At 43.3% G+C, this 25,941-nt stretch overlaps 1 protein-coding gene across 1 annotated transcript in view; it reads left to right on the top strand.

The window, feature by feature from the left end:
* Nucleotides 1-2,014: 2,014 nt before the first annotated feature.
* The window catches only part of STS (steroid sulfatase), a 2,058,867-nt gene continuing 2,034,940 nt past the window's right edge, over nucleotides 2,015-25,941 (top strand). Inside the window, exon 1 of the mRNA XM_085622589.1 lies at nucleotides 2,015-2,098. The gene's annotated coding sequence lies outside the window, so the exon portion shown is untranslated. The remainder of the gene's footprint in view (nucleotides 2,099-25,941) is intronic.

The following is a 25,941-nucleotide window of genomic DNA, read 5'->3' as shown; positions in this document are numbered from 1 at the left end:
AAAGTAATCCATTACAGTGATTTAGTTCCTGTTCATATTTCACATGTTTTAGTCTTGTACCAAATACGATCGGGTGGTACACTATATGGATCACAAAAATGTAGTTAGTGTGTTTAAGCCCGCCCCTAATTATATAGGCTGCATTCCTTTTAGAAACCCCCCACTTTTGAATCCCACTTAAAGCATGGGTAGAGTAACCTGGTGACTACTTAAAACCAGTCCTGGACTTTGCTTTTACCAGTAATTACTTTCAGGTGTGTTAGATGGCTGACTGCTAGAGGGCAGTAATTTGGGCTCTCTTTTGAATTTACAGTAGGAGGGCGTTATAATCACAGTTAGTCGGCACTCACATATATTCTGTGTGATAAATGTATGAAAAGAAGAAAGAGGAATACAAGCTGATTAGGTATCCCTATGATTAACCAGACTTTTGTGTATACTTTAGAAATGTACTGACAAGGAGGTGAATTAGTATTGTGTGAGGGATAACAAACTACATGTGTTTATTGATTTCGTTAATATTAAACTGATAACCATAGTAAATTAAGGCTCACCACTTATGACTGTTTAAATGTGCTGAAAGTATTGCTTATTTGTTTATAGAAGTGCGTATATAATATAACCTGTGCGTTGTTAATTTAGCCTAACTGTGTGCTTGAAATGCATTTCTTATGTATTTTCCAGCTACGTTTGAATTTGCATTTTGCTTGCATTGTGGAATGTTGCACATGTCTTGTGTTCCCACTGCAGGTAGACAAAGCTTCATTAGTTGAGAGAAAGAAGTATTGTTCTTACTAGATAGAGTGGCCTGAGAAAGAGAAATGCGATAACGGATGGAGTATTAGTTCCCGTGGGAGAAGGAGATGGCACCAAGGACGTATGAACTATCTCAGTGTGAGAACATGGAGGCAGAGAAAGGAGACCGGAGTGTGCTGAAAAGGGAAATGTACTAGTGGCACTATGGGAGGTGCCTTAATTCAGCGATTGCTTATGTTGTGATGTAGTTAGGGGCAGCTGTCAATTTACTTTAGGACTCCTTGAAGTATAGACCTCATTTTAAGCTTTGTGGCTTCATGCTACATGATCCTGGTTGGAGTTACGTCTTAGGGAGGCTCTAACAGATGACAGACACCTTTTTTCCCCACCTTTGCTAAATTTACTTAAGTTAGGATTTCCATTTCAAGGTAGTGAAGGGATAGTTAAGTATTTGTAGGGCTTTGCTTGAAACATGACGCAATCCAAAGTGCATTTTTGTCTCTTGATAACATATGTTGTGGTGATAGAGTTAGTTCTTTTCTTTTTGTTATACCGACTTAATTGGTTTCTGAGATTCAGTTTCATTGTGTTTACTTTGTATTTTTTATTTTGCACCATAATGCAGTATTAATCTGTTTCAGAATCTGCATTACACTAACTTAAATTTGACTGTCGACCTGGATTGTTAAGGAAACAAAATAACCATGGAGTCAGATAATGTAGGAGTATGGGTTCCAGCTTTCCCACTGGAACGCCACCATTTATCCATCCAGAATGAACCGATTGGTTATAGTAAAACCCAGGAATGCAAGACTGCTATCTTGCGGCATAGTTTCATCTGGTCACCCTAGACATTAGTATAGTGCACTGCTAACAACATTATTACACCAATGTAGCGCCTTCTCAGTTTAGGGGCGGCTCAGCAGCGCACACGCATAATGGATTAATTGTTATAACATTAGCAGAAGTCCATGGTTCATGCGTAACAAAAGTGTTCGCTAAATAAGGAGAACGCTGTAAGAGAGCAGCAGATCGTTACGAAAATAGGCTTCAATTTTCTTAAAAAGCGACAATAAAGGCACAGTGACACACTAACTAACACACACTAAAGAAATTCAAGCAGTCCACGCTAAATGAGCGCCGGCAGTCCCACGGCTACTACAGAACAAGGGCCGACCAATAAATGCGTTCTTTTTGTAAAACCTAAGTGATCCGAACACAAGGTTCCAGCAATTTAAGGGTTAAAGAGCTCCCAACCCGGAAGAGCGCGGTAGCACGGAGGGGACTGGCTGTGAGACGCTCCGAAGACTGATCTCCGACGAGCATAAAAACACCTAGCACCGTATGTCTACTTTCCTATGCTTTTCAGAAATGCTAATTTTTTGGTTCGTAAAAGAAGGCATCGCTGTGCTCTTGAAAAAACAGCGGCAGAATACGCTGTCAGCCGGGCTGCTTTACAATCTATTAAAATTGCCTTCAGGGAACCGAGTCTACGAAGGATGATTGTTTACAGCACTTCCCTCGACTCTTGCATTTTACGTGCTTAAAATGTAAAAACTGCCTACTTTAGAAGCTGTAACAGCATGAGAAAGCGGTGGGCTGGAAGCCATGGGACTTCCAGTGAAGCTGTATACCACGTCTCTTTGGAAATTCCCACATGACCTGTGGAGAAAGTGTTTTAAACATGCCCAACTTTGATTAGAGCTTCTCTCCCTGGAACAGAGCGCATTGCTGACGCCAGGGCATTTGCAAAGTAAACTCTGCAGAAAAATATGTGTGAAGAGAAGCTCCAAAGCAGGCGCTGCTGGTTGGCTAACAGCTGCTGTTTAATGCTACTGATAAGAGACCCTTTGTACAGAATAAGGAAAAAAAACAAAGATATTGCTAGTGTGTACGTCCCTATTTATAAATCACAAACGTATTCATTACAGTATTACAGTTAATTATTTTTTGGGGTTTAGCTTCTAAAGTGTGTTGTTTGTAATCTCAATATTTACATAATGATTTCCCCACATAAATCTATTTCTGTGGTGTTTCAATATATATATATATATATATATATATATTGTCCCCAAACAACCCCCAAGCCCAAAAAAAAAAATTTTTTTTTTTCGGAAAATCGCCGATTACGCTTACCGTACGCGTACGGTAAAAATTATAAAAAAAAAAATTTATCCACATTCTCCCCACCCCGTGTGCAAATCGTGCCCGACGGGCACCATTTGTGCATGGCATATTACAGCTATGAATTTAACAAAGAATACATTTCACAAAGATGCGCATAATATGTCCCCCATGTGCGCACGGTGCGCGAAGCGCATCGTGCGTACATGGCCCATCCCGCTTAACGTGGGCACGCGGTGCGCGCAGCGCACCGCGTGACCACCGTGCGTGCACAGCACTAACTGCGTAAAGTGGGCGCGCGGTGCGCGAAGCGCACCGCGTGCTCACTGTGCGCGCACGGTGCGCGAAGCGCACCGTGCGCGCACGGAACGAACTGCGTTAACTGGGCACGCACGCCACGAATGGCGTAAAGTAACTTAGCATTTAAAAAACTGTACAAATTCACTGAAAAAACCATAGGTTTCACACACGTTATAGTTAGGAATTAGCATTTAAAAAACCTTGCAAATTCACTGAAAAAACCATAGGTTTCACACATGTTATAGTTAGCTGTACATTTCACTCGTAAAAAACCAATGAAATTCCCGCGTTATAGTTAGTGCAGGCAACTATAACTCACGCGACCGCAATCTTCTGCTGATGACATATGTGTCTTTATGAAAAAAAAATATTTGTAATATATGTATAGCTAAAATTTAATGGAAGAAGACATGGGCAAATAAGTGTCGAAATACAGTATTAGCATCAGCAGAGGATTGCGGTCGCGTGAGTTATAGTTGCCTGCACTAACTATAACACGGGAATTTCATTGGTTTTTTACGAGTGAAATGTACAGCTAACTATAACATGTGTGAAACCTATGGTTTTTTCAGTGAATATATATATAAATATATATATATATATATATATATATATATATATATACGTAATACCCCCACCGAACCATACAGACACTCAGACACTCATACTGATACTCAAAAAACCAACTAATAACCTATATAGACACTCATGTAGCTACTCACCAACCCATGCAGCCACTTATACACAAAGTGAGAGACTGAAACAGATATTTACATATTTAAATATTACTCACTAAGCCATGTATTCACTAAGATACACTTAATCAGTCAGTTATACAATCAATTTTTCAAAAACAAATCATCCATTTAGACACTTATATACCCATTTATTCTTCCATCGACCTTGAGATATACATATATAAAACATATGTAATTTTCAGAAAAAACACACATTCACTGGATGATGTCATCAGCGATGTCATCAGTGATGTCATCAGCGATGTCATCAGTGATGTCACTGACCATGTCATGAGTGATGTAATATGTGACGTCATCAGCAGTGCATTGCAGGCGCGCGAGTTATAGTTAGCTGAACTAACTATAACGGGGGAATTTCAATGGTTTTGTATGAGTGAAAAGTCCAGCTAACTATAACGCCCCTGAAACCTATGGTTTTTTCTGTGAATTTCTAAGGTTTTTTAAGTGCTAATTCCTAACTATAACGTGCCTGAAACCTATGTTTTTTTCAGTGAATTTCAAAGGTTTTTTAAATGCTAATTTCTAACTATGCCTACAGAGATAGGACATGTGAAGAAAGAAGAAAAAACGCATAGAAAGAAAAAAAAGAAATGCAGAAAGAAGCAACAGAAGTCCTCAAAGACGAAGAAAAGTGCAGGAAGAAGGATAACGTGCTGAAAGAACAAACAGAAGAGCAGAAAGAAGCCTTGTTGCAAAATCATCCTGTACCCTCAACTTTTTGAGACGGATACTGGTGGTAACTGAGTCTGACTAACCAGTCCTAGAGCCAGTGCTATGTTAAAAGACACTCAGAATACAGTGAAAACATCTACATACACTAGGGAACACTATACGTTGGGGTCCCCCTGTGATTAGCATGACCTCCTCTGTAAGCCCCTAGTATATAATAGGGCAGGGGATTAAAACTACCTCTTAAAACGCACCACAGGGCGTGTTTGCACACGTCACCTCAGGCCCCGTCCCCTCCCTTCCCCACTGTGTAAACACGCCCTGTGGCCGTTTGAAGTTGGGAGATTAAGTCCCCTTGAATCCTGAGGGTCTCTAGGGTCCAACTAGACCACTAGGTACCTCCAGTAAGCGCCACAGAGCTGCGTTGCAGAGAGATGTAAAAAGGGGCACGGCCTAGATCACCTCTCTGCAACGCAGCGCAGTGGCGCTTACTGGAAGCACCTGGTGGGCTGGTTGGCCCCCAGGGTCCCTCAGGATTGAAGGGGAATTATTTCCCCAACTTAAAACGCACCCCAGGGCTTGTTTGCACACGTTAACTCAGGCCCCGTCCGCTCCCTTCACCACTGTGTAAACACGCCCTGTGGCCGTTTTTAGTTGGGAGATTAGGTTCATTTGAATCCTGAGGGTCCCTAGGGTCCAACTAGCCCACTAGGTACCTCCAGTAAGCGCCACAGAGCTGCGTTGCAGAGAGGTGTAAAAAGTGGCACGGCCTGGACCACCTCTCTGCAACGCAGCTTAGTGGCGCTTACTGGAAGCACCTGGTGGACTAGTTAGCCACCAGGAGCCCTCAGGATTGAAGGGGAATTATTTCCCCAACTTAAAACGCGCAGTAGGGCGTGTTTGCACACGTCACCTCAGGCCCCATCCCCTCCCTTCCCCACTGTGTAAACGCGCCCTGTGGCCGTTCTAAGTTGAGAGATTAAGTCCCCTTGAATCCTAAGGGTCCCTAGGGTCAAACTAGCCCACTAGGTACCTCCAGTAAGCGCCACAGAGCTGCGTTGCATAGAGGTGTAAAAAGGGGCGTGGCCTCAGAACACCTGTCTGCAACGCAGCTCCCTGGCGCATACTGGAGATACCTGTTGGGCTAGTTGGCCCTCAGGGACCCTCAGTATTGAAGGGGAATTAATTCCCCAACTTACAACTGGCCAGGGGGCGCGTTTGCAGAGTGCTGCAAGGAGGGGGCGTGGCCTCCGGCGCGATGCCGGTCTTTTATTTATTTTATTCTTTTAAGAAGGAGGGCTGTGTGGCCCCCCTTCTTTTTCTAATTTATTGGCCCTGGGGACCCCATCCCCCAGGGCCTGCACCCTAATTTTTTTGTTGAAAAAAATAAATTTGGCCCCCCAAGGCCTTAATCGGCCCCGGGGACCCCAACCCCCGGGTCATGGCCTTTTTTTCTTTAAATTCTTTAGGAGGGGGGCTGCGTTGCCCCCCTCCTCAGGCCACTTATGGCCCCGGGGACCCCATCCCCAGGGGCCGGCCTTTGTTTTTTATTATTTAAAAAAAATATATATTTATAGAAACACCTAGGACATGCTGGACAAACCGTATGTACCTATCACCATGACGATTTGCGTGATATTCATTAAAAGGCGACTATGCATACAATGAATCCACGTGGAATGTATTTACACCGCTAGTGAAGCTCTGACGTGTCTGACGCCCTACCCAAACCTAATCCCGGCGCCCCCGCCGGTGGGTACTCTCCAAGTAGACTTCCTTGTCGTTTATTTATACAAAGATGGGTAGCTATTGACGGGCACATTTAATACACACGCACACCAAGCCATTCAAAGGGGATTCGACAAAAATTCGACCAAACTATGCAAGAAACCCCCCTCACGGTTAATAAAACACACATCCACCGCCGGATGTGTAATACTTTTTATTTTACTCTCTGGAAAGGAGACGAACCTCACTTGAGAGTCACAGCGTGCTCCTGGCTGAGCCCAATGCTGTGTTACACTGACCAGTGCCCACCGAGTGCCACACACCTCTGTGTTGTATTCCACCAGCTAGTGCGTATGCTATGAAACTCTCTAGCCCATGTGCACTGTAACACCACCCCGTGAATATGTCATGCCACACTTGCCTTCGCACGGGTTATATTGCCCCATCTAACGTGACTTCCTCGATGCCTATATTATAACGGACAGCGCTATGCCATACATATTACAATCTGGGATCCACATCTTTGTCACTGTGCATATGCAATGTTACACTCCCCAGCACATATTTTATATTACAACTTTAGAGACTAGTTAGGTTACACAACACTGCCCTGTGCATATTACACTCTAAGGCGCATGGCGCATAACGCATAGCACGCGCTAGTGCCTGTGCTATCTCGCGCTCTCCAATGAATCTGTCATTGCGCACAATGTATTGCATATTATATTTCACGCCCCGGTTCATCTTATATCACACTTTTTGGTGCATAGTTTATACCATATACTATATCTTGTTTTCATTTTCAATCGTGCTCTCAGGACTATGTTCTATATAACACTGCGTCCACCTACCCTTTTCACGGGCATTACATTTTGCGATGGGGGGTGGAGGGTCAGGGGGTGTTTCTCCCAAGTTAGCCCAGAGTCACAGTCACAAACGTCCTCTTCTTCCTGAATAAAAGTGAGATTATGCTGCATACTTGTTCATATTTTAAGTAGTTCGCACAGACACACATTTTAAAAACAATAAAGTTCCTAATACCCACCTTCTCTGAACAGTTAGCTTGCTGCCCCATCCACCTCCTCCCTATCCTCTGTTGTCTGAATCCATGGACTAGCCTCCTCCCTCCTGCCATGCATGGTCTGATGTGCTGCCACTGCCCTCCATTTAGCATGATGTACCAGTCCACTCCTCCTGCCCTCCATTGCCCAATTCTATGGCCCATCATTGACCTCCTGCTTAGCCTCTGTGCTTAGCTTGCTGCCCCTATTCTCCTTCCCCCTGCCCTCCGATGTCTTTGTGCATGCCCCTGCTCCATCCTTTTTGGCCACCATGTTCCATGGACCTGCCACTCCTATCTACTCTGAGTGTTATGTTGAGCTGCCACTCCCCTCCCACCTGCAGAGCATTGTCAGATGACTGCAACCTGTCCCTGCCACCTCCACCCTGCCTGTCCACATGCCATGCCCCTATCCCCTTCCTCCTGTCCTCCATGGTCCATTTTACTGCCACACCCTTCTGCCCTCCTTGGTCTGTTGTGCTGCAACTGCTCCTCCTGCCTGCCCCGCGCTGTCTGTTGTGAGGCCCCTTCCCCTGAACTCTCTTGTCTGTGCCCAGGTCCTGACCCTCCCTTCTATCCTCCATGGTCCTATGTGCATGCCCCTGCACCCTCCTTCTTGCTCATCATAGCCATTGTGCTGCCACTAACCCTCCCGCTTGCCATGCATGGCCTTCTGTGCTGCCATGGCCCCTCCCACCTTCCCTGTGTGGTCAGCTAGCTACCCCTGACCCCCTCCCACCTTCCCGCCATGGTCTGTGTGTATGCCATCATAGTCTCATTGTTGCTCTCCATGGTGTGTCTTGTTTCTAGTGCCCATCCTGCCTGACCTCCATGGTCATCTTGCTGCTCCTGCCCTGCCCCCTTGCCCCCAGCCCTCTGTCTCCATGTGCAGACCCCTATTCCCTCCCTTCTGGCTTGTCTGTTCCATTGTAATGCCCATGATCTGTCCCTCCTGCCCTTTATGGTCTGTTATGCTGCAGCTTTCTCTCCTGTCTGTCCATTATGGTCAGCTAGCTACCATTGCCTCTTTCCCCTCTGTTCTCTGTTGTCCATGTGCATGGTCCTGTCCCCTCCCTATTGCCTTCTATGGATTGTTGTGCTGCACTCCCGTCCCGCATGCCCTGTGTGGTGTATTGTGCTGCTGCAAACCCTGATGCCTGCCCTGTAGGGTCAGTTTGGTGCACCTCTCCATGTCCCTCCTGCCCTCTGTTATCCGAGTCCATGTCCCTACCCCAATTCCTCCTGCCTACCATGATCCAATGTACCATACTTGCGAACATTTTGAACTTGGTAAGAGGGAGATTTTGAAAAAAAACTGGGGTATTGATTTTCCCCTTTGAGTTACATTGAAAAAGAGGAGATTGTAGACAGGAGACAGATCAAATAAAGACCATTTTTGCTTAAAAACATTGGACGTTTCCTGGCTGAAACGGGTCTGTTGGCATGTATGGTTGTACTACCACTGCCTCTTCCTTCTGCCCACAATGGTCTATTATATTGCCACAGCCTCTCTTGCCAGTCCTGTATTGTTGGTTTGTTGCCCCTGCCCCCCTTTCCACTGCCCTCCATAGTCTGTTGTGCTGCCACTGCCCTTCCTGCCTGCCCAGTGTGGTCAAATTGTTGCCTCTGCACTCTCCTACCTGCGTTCAATTTTCAGAGTCCGTGCCCTTGCCCTCGGCCTCTCAACAGTATCCCAATGAACAACTAGATTGCTAACATTATATATTTATTACAAAAGTGTGGAACGCCTGACGTCATCTTGATGTAATCAAAACTGTAATACCTAGAGCATTTCCTTTAAAAATTACATATATGAGAGGGTCTTATTTGCATCAAACTTATGGTTAGTGCTCTAAAAAACTAAAATGAGAACATATTTTCTGAGTTTTCAAATAGCGACAAAGAACTTTTAAATTATTTGTAATCTTTATTTTTTTTATCCAGTTGACCACTTGATTAAATGTTGCACCTAGGGGAGAGGATGTGGTGTTACTTCCAGAGTTGCAGACTTTGCAACTGGGGAACCAGGTTGGAGTTTCTGCTTCAGCTCAACATTCTGTGATTCTGGTCAAATCACTTAATCTCCCCATGTCTACAACCAAAATGAATTTGATCTTGTGTGATGTAACCAATGCTCATGTAAAGCACTCCAATACCTGACAAGTCTGCACTATATAAAACTGCAAATACACAAAAAATGTGTTTTGCACACTTCTGTCATTGGGCTACATGTGGGCTACATCTGGGTGATATTTGTGCTGCATTTGGGCTCTTTTGTCTCTGGTGGCCATCTTGGGAGATTTATCTGTTATGAAGTTTCCTAATTTCCTCATTTACTGCAGTCTCCTCAGTAGGAAATGCTTTCAGTTTTTTACTTTGATTACATCAAGAAGGTATTCAGATATGTCACACATTTGCCATAAATTCTAAATGTTAGCACTCTAGTTGCTCATTAGATCACTGTAGTAAAGCTACTGCTCACCACGGAAGTCTGCTGCTGGTATTAAAAGTGCATGTTTCAGTCTGCATATCAGAATTATTTAATGAAATAGAAGAGGATTTGAGAAGTTACTCAAAATGTGCCCTAATTTTTCTTTCTATAGCACTAATCATCATTTCTATGGCAAAATGAACCCCCTCATCGTGTTCCTTTTTAAATTAAATGTTTTAAGTGTTACCAGTTTATTCCAATCAAGATGGCTTCAGGTGTGCCATACTTTTGTCATAAGCAAGACAGTAAGCGCTCTAGTTGTTCTTAAGAACACTCTGGGACATTCTGTCATTGGGCTATACTTGGGCTACATCTGGGTGATATTTGGGCTACATTTGGGCTCTTTTTTCTCTGGTGGCCATCTTGGGAGATTTATTTGTTATGAAGTTTCCTAATTTCCTCATTTACTGCAGTCTCCTCAGTAGGAAATACTTTCAGTTTTTTATTTTGGTTCCATCAAGAAGGCATTCAGATGTGTCACACATTTGCCATAAATTCAGAATGTTAGCACTCTATTTGCTCATTAGATCACTGTAGTAAAGCTACTGCTCACCAGGGAAGTCTGCTGCTGGTACTCAAAGTGCATGTTTCAGTCTGCATGTCAGAATTTGTTTATGAAATGGAAGAGGATTTGAGAAGTCAAAATGTGCCCTAATTTTTCTTTCTGCAGCACTAATCATAATTTCTATGGCCAAATAAACCCCCTCATTTTGTTCCTTTGTAAATTAAATGTTTTAAGTGTTACCACTTTATTCCAATCAAGATGGCTTCAGATGTGCCATACTTTTGTCATAAGTAAGACTGTTAGCGCTCTAGTTGTTCGTTAGAACACTCTGGGACATTCTGTCATTGGGCTATGCTTGGGCTACATCTGGGTGATATTTGGGCTACATTTCGGCTCTTTTGTCTCTGGTGGCCATTTTGTGAGACTTATTTGTTATGAAGTTTCCTAATTTCCTCGTTAACTACAGTCTCCTCAGTAGGAAATACTTTCAGTTTTTTTCTTTGATTCCATCAAGAAGGCATTCAGATGTGTCACACATTTGCCATAAATTCAGAATGTTAGCACTCTAGTTGCTTATTAAATCACTATAGTAAAGCTACTGCTCACCGGGGAAGTCTGCTGCTGGTATTGAAAGTGCATGTTTCAGTCTGCATGTCAGAATTTTTTAATGAAATAAAAGAGGATTTGAGAAGTCACTCAAAATGTACCCTAATTTTTCTTTCTGCAGCGCTAATCATACTTTCTATGGCAAAATGAACCCCCTCATTGTGTTCCTTTTTAAATTAAATATTTTAAGAGTTACCACTTTATTCCATTCAAGATGGCTTCAGGTGTGCAATACGTTTGTCATAAGTAGGACTGTTAGCGCTCTAGTTGTTCTTTAGAACACTCTGGGAAGCTGCAGTAGAACACAAAGGAATCAACTGACAGTCTCTGCCCTTGTTGGATGTACATGTTTTACTGAGAATGTCAGACTTCATTCTCACATTACTGAGAAAGATAATGTGAATTTACAGAAAATATGCTCTCAGTTTAGCTTATAGATCACTTTCCAAACCTCTGTGGGGAAAGCATGAGAAAATGGTTTTCTCTCAAACATGATTCATGATATCACAGAAAAAGGCTTTTTCACATGGTAAAATCACCTTAGAACACACCACAATTCCTAAAATGCGTATGGTACCATCAACAAATGATTTATAATGTAACTAAAGTCTTAAAACCTTCTATTAACTGCAATGCTTTTTAATGAGGTGCTATCATGTGTATTGGTCCCAAGATGGCTGCCAACACTTCTTGGATGAAGTGCTGACAGCCAATCAGATCTCACGATGAGATGTGAGGTTAGGCCCCGCCCAGATATATATGTGATTTTGATTTTGTTTTTCTTAGGAACTACTGAACAGATTGACACCATATATGCAAAAGGCACATGCCTGACCTGAGGACTACCTCTTTGCCAAATTTCATGTAATTCTGTTCAGCCGTTCGGGCTGTACCTTCGACTAAAGGTCCTATGGGAAAATGCATGGGGAAAACGCGTTTTGGGACCCCCCTTTTTTCTCAGCCCCCGCTTGACGAATCACCCCGAGACTTTCAGGGTAGGAGCTGAGCGGAGCGCCCCATTAGTTTTGAAAATTTCACGAAGATAAGTCAACCGGTGCCAAAGTTATTCAAAATAGAATTTTCAGATTTCCTATGGGAACTCGGTCCTAACTATAACTATCTACTGGCGACCGCCAATAGATAATATATATATATATATATATATATATATATATATATATATATATATATATATATATATATATATATATATATATATATAAATAAATATATATATATGTTTTTTTTCTTCTCAGGACACTTCACTTCTTCTGGATGTGAAACCTGTTATTAGACTGTATTCTCATTTGCTGTGCTTCTTGGAGTAATCCACTATAAGGTAGACCTCAGAGAACTTGAGCCGGAAGAATATCGTGGATAAAGTATCTAGGGCCAAAATATTGCCATGATAAGTATATATAGGTAAATATAGGCTTACTTTACTTAAATTCACTTATAACTTGATGATGTATATCTTCAAGATACGTAGACACGGATGGAGTTAAGATTAGGTAGGTAGGTAAGTTTTATTAGGCATGATTAATTAAAACCGTTGCATACACATGACAGTAAAAATTCCATATACATAATTTAGTGGATAAAAACAATGTTAAGAAGCCATCTTTATGCATTGTGTTAAAATTCCCATTTAGGCATTGTGCACTTCAATGAATCTAAAGTGCATGTGCATCAGAGTTAAGATGAGTAAATCTATACTTACGGATATGCATTTATGGTATCAATATATTGGTCCTTGATATTTGGTTCACAATAGTTTGGTAGCAATCTGTTACTGTAGTCGATATTTTGCCATACAGCCCGCCCTGGGAGCTATGACATGATGTTCTTAATCATATTATCCGCATGTAGATGCCCATTGTTCAGGTCACTGCAGAGTTTTAAGTGGGATGACCTTTGAGGGGGTCTCTCAAAGGGGCGTGGCCCATGTAATTAAGAGCGTGGCTTAAAAACACCCAAGCTAAAAATCTGTGCTTAGCAGAGTGTGCCGCCCGACTGGTATTTTATTGTTTCCATTATTGCATCCAGATATATGAAACAACAACTAACATGGCACCTACAACAAGCCAGAACTGTTGGCTTTGCCAGAGCTTGTTAGTTGCAAAGATAAATAAACAAGAAAACTATGGCTTCGATGTATATAATATTGAAAATGCTTTAATTCTGATGAGACTGTGAAAAGAACTATAGCGAGTTTCTTTGAAGTTACCTCAAAGGCAGTGAAGGGCGGTACTGCTGCAGAGTTAAGATTATTATTTCACACGGAGATTGAGGACTAAAATGAAGAGCCCGATAGGGACCCGTCTCGGCGCCTGCTTTTTAGAACTGCCGGTGCTGAGCACTGGCAGGACCCGGCCCACTTAAAGCCCTGGGTCAGTGACACTATTAGACCATGCAGGTGTGTGTGTGCTGGGGAGGGAACGTCCATTCTAACTCTAGCTCAAACTCCAGGAGTTTGGTTCAACAAACGCGAGGGGTAACAGAAGCGACATCAGTCACACTTCTTCACCATGACGCATCCCTTGTGCCACTCTTGGCCTCTCAGCAACTTCCTACTTGCTGCTGAGGGAATTGGGGGAAGGCAAGCAGTGCAAGCCACAGAAAGTAAACAGGGCTCTTGAAGCCCTGTTTACTTCCTTTTTTGGACCAGATACACCAAGGGTGCAAGAGGTACCAGCAAGTCGACGGCTGCAGCTTCACCCCTGGCTACTCTTATTTCATGTCCATGCTCAAAGTTCATTTCGGCAAAAAGGGGCCATGGAAGGTAGAACAAAGGCGTCCACCCTATGCCAAGACACAAATGGTGTTCAGTGCTCCTGCTGCACCTGGCACTGCCCCTTATCTCCTTCTGTGGCAGCTGTCAGTGAGTTGTAGCGGGATTGGGGAAAAGTAAACATGCCTTACGCACAGGGTAACTTGACATAACAACAGTGTAGGTGTGGATTTTCAGAGTCAGGTGGCCTTTGTGCTTGGTGAAAACTGGAAGGAGAACAACATGGTGAGTGTGGCATGATCTGTAACATTAGAACCCTCAGCTAAAAAAGGGATAGAGTGTCAAAGAAGAGAAAGACAGCCACAGAAAAAACACAGAGGTTGCTTTGGTTTTGTATTTTGGCTTCTGGCAGCTAGCGTACATGGCCGCCTCTATCAGTGGAATGGAAACATAACCACTAGAGCCTAGTTCTTGCTGATGGTACATTTGGATTTTCGCTGGGCAGCAACAAAAAAATCCAACTCCTTTAGCTTGAAGCAATTTAGGCAGATTCTCAGATTACAGGCTTGCAGACCTCCTACCTAAGAATCTAACAAAAGAAAGACTTCCTCCGCAATTCAAGCCTGGCCCTTACTCTAGAGGAGGACAGTCAAACGCCTTGTCCCTGGTTACGTTCACAAACTGGAAGTTGTGATCAGCTCAAACAGCCACTCATCACAATGCAAAGTATTAGGGAAAGCAATTGGGCTCAAGCATATCTTTCTCCAAGTACAGTGCAGCCTCTCTGTAATGTGCATCTTATAATGTTCTCGGTGTGTATGATTCCATGGTAATGGCAGACCGCCTTTAACCCCTTCCCTGCTCATGACGGAACCACTCCGTCATGAGCCACGGTTGCGCTGTGCTCATGACGGAGTGGTTCCGTCATGCTACGGCCGTTGGCGGCCGCTCCGCCCATGCAGCGCTAATTCCCCGCCTGTGCGGGCGATTAGCGCAGTGGGCGGAGACATGACGTAACCACTCCGTCATGAGCACAGCTCAACCGTGGCTCGTGACGGAGTGGTTCCGTCACGAGCACAGCGCCACCACGCTGCCCCCAAATCCCCCCAGCGCCGCGGCGGAATTCCTGCCGCGGCGAAGGGGTTAATACTATAAGTTAATGTCTATTTCATTAAGACAGCCCTCCAGCCAGTGTTTTGAAATGGGCGGATATTGTCAGCTACTGAGTTCCTGCACTTATACTACTTGAAAAGCAGAGTACCAACACTTTTTAGTGGGGTTGCAATATTTTTAACACGGGTACTAGGATTTCTCAGAAGCTAACATGCTGTCTGATATAGTGAATTCCTTTGTTTTTATTTATTTATTGTCAGTTTTGTATAGCACAAACTTGGCCCAAAGGCACCAGAGTGCTTTACATGATAACATTATACAAGGTAGTTTCTTTTTGTTTTTTAAGGCACAGGGAGATTAAATGATTTGCCCAGAATCCCACGATATTGAGCCGACCAGGGACACAACCTAGTTCCGAAGTCAGCAGCTCTGGCCGCTGAGCCCCCATGCCATGCATTACCTCCAGCCAAACAGAGACAGTTGCTGGCATTCATCTCCCGTTTCTTAGAGGTGACCTGAGTGGTTGCAAATTGGAAACTAACAAATGTACTTTGTACAGGTGAAAGCAGTGTACATGACCTATGCCACAGTTTTTGTTATGTTATGTTAAAAGAGATTTTTTAATGCTGTACCATGACCATGCAGTGTTGCCTTCATACTGTGGTCTTGAAGATTCCAACAAAGAGGGTCCAGTTAATACTTTGCATATATGGTTCTTTGAAATTGTACTGTATGATTAGTGTTTTTGGATTATGTAGATGGAGAATGTTACCAATGTGGGTGAGTGCCATCTGAGGATTAATACATGCCTTTTCCAGCTTGAGCTAGAGTATGTATGAAGTAACATGGAATATGGTGTTTTTTTAGGGTCCATAGTATCACTTTACATTTATCTGTTTATTGGAACATTGGAATGTTGGGAGCTCAATTGAAAACAATAGAGTGCTCTGGGCTTCTAATGGCCGGTAGGAGCCCGTAGCTCAAAAAATCCAATGTTTGTTTACAGCTGTTGCTTTGAACAAAATTCCTCACAGAACCCGAGGATTTTAACCCCCTCGGGCTCCGTGAGGCCTTTGTTTTACAAATAAGAACATTCCGCCCTCTAGGGTTGGGATATTGAAATAGCCTTAGACCATGCCTTTGGCTCTGGCCTTTAACAATGGAGAAAGCCTTTAGTGGCCTTTAGTGGCCAATAAAGCCCGCTACAGCAGGCTCTAAGGCTATAGTATGTTATGTATTGTCATGCCGAAGTATATTGTTTTATGATAAGGGGAGTGCTGTTGAGAACTCTGTGAGGTCCAGGTATATGGTGATGCTCAAAGGTGGTGAATGTGTGTATATTATTCTGAATAATGTGTTCTGTTGGAAGATGTAACTGTTTATTATTATGATTAGTACTGTTGTGAGGTCGGTGGTACCCAGCTTTATGGAATGTTTGAGCTGTTTATACATGCTTGGTGTTCTCTGTGATGTATTCTGTTGAATGGTGTCTGTTACCCACTTGATGCTGCTGTGTGAACAGCAACTTTTCTCTACTGCTGGCATAATTATGGATCTACATTCACCAGTTTATCTGTTGTCAAGGATGTGTGTGTCGTTTGTTAACATGTATGCTGTTATGAGCTTGTCGATATGCAACTCAGTAGAAAATCTGATCTGTGATGGATGAGTGTGCAGAATACTGCTTAATGTGTTATGTTGAGTGTTTTTTTTTGCTGGGAGGGAAGAACTGTGGTATAGGTGTGGCGATACCCATCTACCTGGTGTAACTGCATTGTTTAATACTTTGTCTAATGTTTCCTGTTGAATGCAGGGTATAGGTGGGTAGATGTTTGCCTACCAAGGTACAAGGTTGATGGAGTTACCCTATTGGGTAAATTACCGAATTGGCCATGAAAGCCATATACCTGCAGCTTTCTTGGGAGGCATGTGCAATTACATCATGAACCAGTGCAGAGTGTAGGCAAGCAACAGGCATCAGGTTGTGTTCTCTCAACTCTGTATTTAAGTTTCTAGCATGTGATTAGTGACTATCCCTGTTGGTTAGCAGTCTAAACATCAGACCTTTATGAAAAGGTGGCATTTGCTAATTCAGCAATATGTGCTTCTACAAGTACATTGTAGATGGGAATAGCAGATGATCGGGTTGATTAGATGAATAGCTCTTAGCTTACCTTGAGTTACTGATTATAGTGTGTTGCTATTCTCACACCTTCATGTGTCTCTCTTCCTTGAGCTGTATTTGAATCTAGCTATTTTGTACTTGTTTGTTCAGTGTTGAATTAGTTTGGTATTGCTTCCTAAAGACTTGTTTCATGTTGTTTTCTGGAGGTTGCCCAGTTAAGGTGGCTTTTGTGAGGGTGTGGACTATTTCCATGGGTACATGGTGCTGGGATTAGCTAGAGATTTAGGAAAGTAGTTTTTTGTGCTTCGATCGCTTTTCAGTTAAAGAAGAGCTAGGGTTTGAGGTTTTGGCCAGGTTCTTCAAAGTGGTGTTATTGTGGATGGACCAAGTATGCTTTAGGAGAGCATTCCATAGTTTAGGTGATTTTGTTAACAAGCTGTTTCCTCTGATCCAGACTTTGTTATGATGGGGGATTGCGTGTTGTAATTCTGAGGCAGATCTTGAAGGAAAAATAGGTTGGTATCTTGTAAGCTTTCTTTGTAGAACCTCCGGCTCTGTTACATGTTTTGCATTGTGGGAAATACAGAGTTCTTTACAGATTCTTTTTTAATTTAGTGTTGGCCAATGTAATGTGTGACATGCTGCAAATATATGATCCTTCTTTCGGGGAGGGCTAGGCCTCTGGGTGCCGCACTTGAGCACTTTGACGTCTTTGCATAGGATAGAAAGGGAGGACTTGGGTACAGTCTTTAGTGTCATCCAGCCTTGACATTACCTCAGATAGAATTGTTGCAAGCCTTTTAAGGAAGGATAAGAATGGGAAAATTCTCTTGATTAATCTCAGGATGTAGAAGCATATTATGCCTGTCTGTTTATTGGTCGTGTTGAATGGAGAATAGTCTATGATGATGCCAAAACTCTTTACTGTTTGCTAGGGGAGACGGGTGGGATTCAGTGATGGTGACAAAATAAAGGAAAGTGTAATAGTGAGGTGTTATCAAATGACGTTATTTCTTTATTATCTGGGTTGATATATTTGTTATTTTGTTACCGAGATGTGACATTCTGTTAGCAATCGTTTATGCTTTTGGTAATCACATTTTTGTTTTATCCAATTTTGATGAGGATTGTGAATCATGTTCATATTTGTAGCACGAGTGACTGAATGAAATGATGTAGGTAGCTAATGGGCAGACAAATACAATGAAAAGACTAGGTGATAGGCTTCAACATTATGTAAGCCAAAAGTAGAGGTGTTGGGTTGGAGAAGAATTGTTCTAGAGAGATGATCTGTTATCTATTAGTTTGAAATTACTGGAACCAATTTTAGAGCAGACTGTTTGGATCCTGAATTTGAGTCTTTCGAACAAAATGTTTGTAAGCACAAATATATGATTATTACATAGAGAATGCATAAAAGAGAGCTGTGTAAAATGGGCCTCTATTTCTAGCGAGTGATTTAGTGACATCATCAACAAGGCTGGTGGCCGAATGTTTATAAATGTCACCTGGACCCTGAGATGACAATGTAGGACCGTGCTACACATGTCACTTGTCATGCATTTTTTACATTACATGTTTCAATAATTCATTTGAGCATTCGTTGAAAGATTTGGAGCATTTGAGCTTCATCCTGTTTCATGTTTAGCATTTATTTTTTGCCTGAGACTGTAGATTTGACTATCAATGTTTTGAGAAAGGTGTGTTTTTTCTTAGGGAATAGATAATGTGCTAATAGTTAAGATGTGTTTCCATGCAACAATGTGCATAATGGCATGTCACATTTTAAGTGTAAAGCAACATTATAAGGAAATTAAAAAAGTATTTTAAATAGTTATTTTTCTTTTTTGGTACATTGGCACTATTAAGACTGAAAATTTGAAAATGGGAAACTGAAGTGTTGTGTTAGACAGTGTATTTAACTTTTTGCTGGCAGGGGTCTGTGTTTACAATGTTTTATGTCACCTACTCGGGTGAATTCAGTGGTAGATGGTTGCATCTAGGATCAGCCTGAAAGAGTGAGCTTGTCAGGTATAATGATGTACAGTCTGAGAGCAGCACTGTCACGGTAAAAACTTTTTCTTTTTTAATTTTTACCATTACTGAAACAAAAAAGAAATGCTGTATTAACCACCCATTCACCCTCTTCATTTCAGCTCTACCATCTTGGTCCGAAATTTGAAAACTTTTGTCATGGCAGACCGTAGATGACATCAGGATTACAAATGATCTTCAGATGCACCAAAATATATATAGAAACATTTTCAAGGAGAATAAGAAATGGACACTAAGGGTTGGCTTTAAATGAACCACAACAGAGTTCTTTTGACGAGCCGGTAATTAGATACATTCATTGACAGAGGCTGATAAGCACATAGGGTTGACAGGCAATGCAATTTCAATAGAAGGAAAGATTAAGGGGGATATTTACAAGGAAGTGGCGGAGCGTGTCGTTGGCCTCCTTGGCTTAACGACACGCTCCGCCACTTCTGAAAAGCAAGGCTGCACATATTTACAAGACTGTGGTGCAGCCTTGCGTTTCCCCCTGCGAGGGCGCTAAGTAGAACAAAAAGTGACGTTCCCGTGGCAATAGGGGCTTGTACAAATGCCCCTAAGTCTCTCAGTGTTAACTGTGGCTCCTGGTGGAGGAACAAGTGCACAGTATCAACTTTATCCCAAGGACAAGTACAGTGTCGCTCTAACAATAGATTATTGTAAGATTCTGTTGGCTGTGGCTATGGCAAGGCTGCTACGTAAACTGAAAGCATGCATGGAGCTGCTGCTTGAGCAGTCGCCTATGCCCCATTATTTCTCCAGTTTTTAAATGTTAGCATTACTTGCCAGATAAAGTCAGAGCAAAGTTAAACACATGGATGAAAATCAGTTGCAAAGCGCAATAGCTATCTCAAGATGGGTCCTGGCATTGAAAGGAGAAATCAGTGGGTACAGCAGCCAGCATCCGACTATGGGAAGTTGGGAAACCAAGCTTTCAATTTCTTCTCGAAATGCTCATCTTCAATAAGTCCTGCAGAGAGCTCTGGTCGGACAACTAAAGACTGATGGGCATTCAAAAAGCTAAAAGATTGAGAGCAGAAGCCATTTAAAGACTTGGAAGAACCTTGGAGAAGAGCTTGGGACTCAACATTAATGATGCCTTCTTGATATATGGTGAAAATTCACTTCTTTCTTTTGTGCGGTGTGTAAAGTGACACCTTGGGTTTGAAGCATAAGGAACTGATAGTGGAAGGAACGTGTTGGTTGACAGCTGTCCAGCACCATGCTATGCATCATAATCATGTGAGCTATGCTGGTGAGTACTGTACTGGGATGCTGATGAGTTGCGGGACCGCTGACAGCTGTTCAGTTCACCCTACCTGAACACTGGTGCAGCAGACAGGCCAGCTGCTAGTTGTATGTCCTCCTGTAATGTGTGAGAAAAGAAAGATGTTCTGTGTGAGCCAAAAACGTGGATGGATTATGCACCCCACAGAAAAAGGAAAAGGCTACTTGTCCTATTCCCTGCAGATATTAAAGTGTTAGAAAAAGAAAGGTGAGCCTGGCCCTCATCTATAACAGAGTGTTGTAAGAAAATAACAAATAAATGGGATCAGTTCCTTGGGCCTTTCATAGATTGCCCTGTTGATTCATCTCTAGACCGTGGTACAGCATCCTTGCTCCTGGTTCAGTAGATGCATCTTGAAAAAGCATGGGGTGCAACACTAGGGGCCTTATTTTGACTTTTCTGGGTCTTAATCTCCACCACCCTGACTTGCCTGGCAGGGATCTCGTTGCTGCGAAGGAAGCTGCTGCCGCAAGGGCTCCGTTCACAGCAGTGAGGTCGGTGGAGTGGGCACCATGTTTAGTTGGCCATGTTGCCAGTTTTCATTTCAGAGAACATGAATTCTTAACGTGGGAGTTTGTTTTCTCTGAGCAAAACGTGAATAGCCCTTGCACAAGGGAGCCTTTTCCAAGTCTGTGGGAGCGATTTAACATTTTCGCTTCCCCTTGCTGCCATGCCTTGCATAGTAGAGATGGTCAGGGGAAATGAGTAAAGGTCGTCTTTTTCTCAGTTGGGTGGGATGACTGCCACTGTGGTCACACATGCTGACAGCCTTGTGCTTTGGATTATACGCAAGGGTTGATTGTTTTGTCTACAGTGCCAAGTCAACAATTTTTTAATTCAGTGGCAGCAACTATATTAATAGAAGAGCAGATCACACAGCTCGCAGTTGATTAAGCAAGCCAACCAACTAGAAGGCAGTGTGCACACACCTCATCTCACAAACCCAAGCAGCATGTAAGTTTCTTCGTCACCTGATGCTGTGTCTTACTGTACCCAAGTTGTAACATCAGCCCAGCAAAGGCAGACTGCAGGCAGGTCTGATTTTGATCTAACTTTCCCTTTTTCACAATCCCCTAACCTGTCCCATCCTTTTCCTTTTCACCCTAGAAGTCAGTGGACATCATTCCGTGGTCACTTGTTGTCCTCAGGGTTCAGCTGTCCCTGCCTTTAGGCTACTTTCTGACACATCCTCTCTTTCTAAATGAAGACATGTGAAAAAAAACTATTTGATGTGGCAACCGCCTCTTTTGTTTTAATACAACTACTTAATCAGTTGCCTGGGTCTATGCATCACTTTTTATAGTGTTTATTATCTTGTTTATTTATTAATTACAGCTTTGAGAGATGCATTTGAAACTTGTATTTTATCATTCGACTGAATATTTTATAACTACCTGACGTTTCAAAGAAGTTTTTAATGTCTTCTAAACTTTTGTAACGGTTCTCATTACAAACTTGCAATGGTTTTTATTAGCAGAGCATGAATAAAATATACTTGGAACTTGAAACATCACTCTTGAAGACTGGCAGGATGGCGGTGACTCAACCCGAAAACCTCCTTCCTTCTCTATTAGGGATGTTGGTTCTGAATTGAGATCCTCTCTGTCCCAAGACCTGACATCTCTCCTCTTTCATTCGTATTTTTTGAAGTGGCAACCCTATCTTGTGGTAATTATTCTCACAGTTGCAGGTGCTATTATAATACTCCCTTTGACTGCAGTTACTTGTGGTGGCTGAATATCACAAGCAATGTCAGTCGTTTTCTTGTGCTGTATTCCAACACCCACTCCTGCCTGTTCATGTTCTGTTCCACAGCTCTCCACCTCTGGTCAGTATGTACCTTCATCTTCTGTATTTGTGATTCATGCCTGCGATGGAGTTAGTGATCCTTTTCGGGGGCGAATTCCACAACGCAATCTTAGTAGTCTGAGTTTTCCTTCAAACATCACATCCGCTAGGCATTTGCCTGACATACTGAGGTGGGTGGTGCAATGTGCTCTTAGTCCTTGACATTGCATGGTGTAAATTTGTGACCTGTGGATGTCTGCTTGCCGGTTTGCTCTTTTTAGTTTTCACATAAATCCTTCTGCCATTACATTGGTTTTGGGACGCAGTGGTGAATCCTCTGGTACTGAATATTCATATATTTACTAACCCTGTCAAACTGATTACTATGAAAATGGAGCGTGTTGTCCATTTTGATGGTGATATGGATGTCCCACATTGAGAAAAACTCTTCTAAGGCTGGGGAGAATTTCTCTGCACTTGTCGACGTGATAGTTTGCACTGCGGGCAAATGATACTATTCATCCATGGTCACAAGGAGGCATTATATCAAAAAAGGGCGAAGGGGGACCAGGAGCTAATTATGGTCCAGTCCCTGTGCTCCATATTCAAATGCTTTAACCAAAGAGGGGGGTCACTGTTCCATCGGTGTGGGTGCTAAAGAGTCACGCTAGTCGGTACTCTGGCCCGCCGTATTATACCGGGTGGTGTCCAGAATGAGGTACCCAGGTCCGTCTGCATCTTGTTATCACCAGTGGCCATGCACATGCTTGTGATCGCCCTTAAACAGTCTGGTGATGCGGCGCGCTGTCGTGTAGTGTGTGGGCGAGATACACGACATGAGCACATGCATCCAAACCAGGCTGTTCGGGCAACCCCCTTCACGGAATGGTCATAAAGCTTAGCCAAAGTCCTTGCAAAACCCTCACCTAAGTTAGCGTGGAGAATTACTCCATGGGCTGTGACGTGGGTATCCCCGTAGATTCACGGGCTAAAAGAATGAGATAGGTGGCATATTTACATCAATGTGGGCAACAATTCAGTAACTCTCAAAAATAATTTGCCTCAGTGCCTATCATCACATCAAGCATGTGAGCTGCTCAGGGTTACTCACAGTTTTCTGATCATCAGCTGCTTCTCAGCACCTACCCCACCATACGCCGGCCTAAATCTTGTGAGGCCAGCGCGGAGCAGGTCTTGAAATACTGCTCCGTGCAGTGGTGCGGGAGGTTTCCATTTTCGGGTGCTGTGTCATTGTCAGCAGCAAAGTGCATGTGCCAAGGTGTAGTGTTAGACCACGTGCATGCGCGTGGTTCGGTAGCGCATGCACGCGGTCACCAAAAATGTCACAACATCAATGAGCAACGCGTGTGGTTTCACAAATGTATTGGCATAGAGTATGTAGTGCGTAAAGTGCTCCATGTCCATTAGTTTATCAGGGTGGTGGTGATCCCGGTTGCATTAGTGCATGTTAGTTATGGCCTGTAGCTGATGTAAATCTCCACAAAGTGGGGGGCGTTGACAGATAGGGTGATGTCATTGGCACAATGATTATGTGACAGAAAGGAGATATGGGCAGTCCCGAGCATTGGGATCTGCACATTATAAATAAAAACAAACATGTGCATTTAAGTTATGGCCTGTAGCTGATGTATATCTCCACAACGTGGGGGGAGTTGGCAGATAGGACGATATCATTGGCACAATAATTGTGTGACAGAAAGGAGATATGGGCAGACCCGGGCATTGGGATCTGCACATTGTAAATAAAAACAAACATAATGTATTGGGTGTTGCATATATTGACGGTGAAATCTATTCAAACATGCCCTGTTAGGATGTCAGTACTATTGATGCACTGTCTCAGTTTTATGACAGAGTTTCAGTTCCACCCATGATATCTCTTCGTTTAGGCCGTATACATGGGTGGGTAAGCGGTGGACCCAGCGTTGCTCACGTCTCAGGAGTGTGGTGTTGTTCCATACTTGGTTTGCCTCCAGAATGGTCCATTCCATTTCGTCACCAGAGTGTCCTGTCTCAATGAAATGGTTAGTCATTTTGGTTGATGTTCGACCCCTGCGGATCATGCTCCTGTGTTCACTCTTCCTGATCTTGATTGGTCTGGTGGTCATGCCAACGTATCTCAACTGGCATGGGCACGTGATTATATATACACAGTTTTTAGTGTTGCAGTTAGTGTGTGCGCGTTGTTCCCACAAGAAATCTCAAATCTGGAGTGTCTTAGTGTGTTTTGTGGTGAGGCAGACATTACATGACCCACACGGGTAGTGACCAGACACCGGCTGTAAGTTCCAAAGTGTCTTGTCATTGGGTTTCTTTTTAGGCTGTGGTCGGGTGTGGAACAATTGGTCACGCAAATTGCCTGTCCGTTTAAATGCAAACCGCGGTTGTTCAATGTCCAGCGGGCCTGTGTTCAGTATTCTCCAATTGCGTTTGATGATCCCTTTGATCTGGTTTGATAGAGGCATGAAAGTTGTTACACACGTTATTGCTTCGTTTGTTTGATGTGGTCTGGTTTCCAGAAGTCCCTGGCGGTTATTAATCCTGGCGCGTTTTCTGGCCTTGCGTATAACTTCCGTTGGATAGTCTCTGTCGTGTAAGTTTCTGCTGAGGCACTCGGCTTGTTCGTCAAAGTCTCTGACTTTGCTGCCATTTCTCCTGATCTTTAGAAACTGGACGTAGGGTAGATCTTCCTGGAGTGCTTTAGGATGGTAACTCTTGAAGCTCAACAGGCTGTTGCAGTCTGTAGGTTTCTTGAATGTCTTGGTATGAAGCTGGCCCTCCTCAAAGGAAATCAGTAAATCCAAGAAAGGGATTTCTTTTTCTGATGTCATTGTGAAGTGTAGGTGAGGGTTGAGACGGTTAATCCAGTCGTGGAACTTGGCGCAAGTTTCTGCGGTGCCGTTCCATAGGATGAGCATGTCATCTATGTATCTCTTCCACGTGATGAGGTTTTCTTGGAAAGGGTTCTCGTCCGTGAAGATGCGGGCAGACTCAAAGTGTGACATGTACAGACCCGCCAAACTCGGCGCGTAGGTACTACCCATAGAGGTACCCTGTACCGGGTGGTAGGTGGTGGTCCTGTACATAAAAAAGTTGTTCTTGAGAGCGATGGTAATGCATGCCAGAATGAAGTCAGCTGGTGTGTTGGTTTGTTTTGTTCAGAAGGTTCCCTACTACCTCAATGGTGACATCCTGAGGGATATTTGTGTAGAGTGCTTCTAAATCTAAGGTGATCAATAATTCAATGGGTCTGGTGTTTTCTTCATTGATTTCTTGAATCAGATTCAGGACTTCACAGGTGTCTTTTAGGTAGGCAGGGTTAGCCTGGACTAGAGGTCGTAGGAAGAAGTCGCTGAATTGACTCAAAGGTTCAAGTACTGAGCCGATGCCTGATATGATTGGGCATCCTGGTGGAGGGACAATGCCCGTATGAATTTTTGGCAGTAGATAAAAGTAAGGTGTCTTGGGGTCATGGTTGATCAAGAATGCTGCTTCCTGGGGGGAGATCCAGCCCTCTGTTGCTGCCTCGTTTACAATGATCCTGATTCTGGTTATGAGGTGTTCCGTGGGGTCTGTGTCCAATTTCTTGTAGAATTAGGTGCTGGCCAGTTGTCTGAGGCATTCCTGTTCGTAATCGTTGGTGTCGAGAATCACGGTGGCACCCCCCTAGTCCGCCGGCTTGATGACAATGCTTTCGCCCTCAGTGAGGGAAGCGGTTGCTCGGCGCAGTTTGTTTGGTAAATTATTGAATGTAGGTTTACTCTTCAGTTGGTTAGCCTCTTTCAAAACTGCCTTCTCGAAGGTGAGGACCTCACTGGGTACC

The sequence above is a fragment of the Triturus cristatus genome, chromosome 8 (genome assembly GCF_964204655.1).
Source record: "Triturus cristatus chromosome 8, aTriCri1.1, whole genome shotgun sequence".
Taxonomy (NCBI): Eukaryota; Metazoa; Chordata; class Amphibia; order Caudata; family Salamandridae; genus Triturus; species Triturus cristatus.
This window is presented reverse-complemented; position numbering and strand designations above follow the sequence as displayed.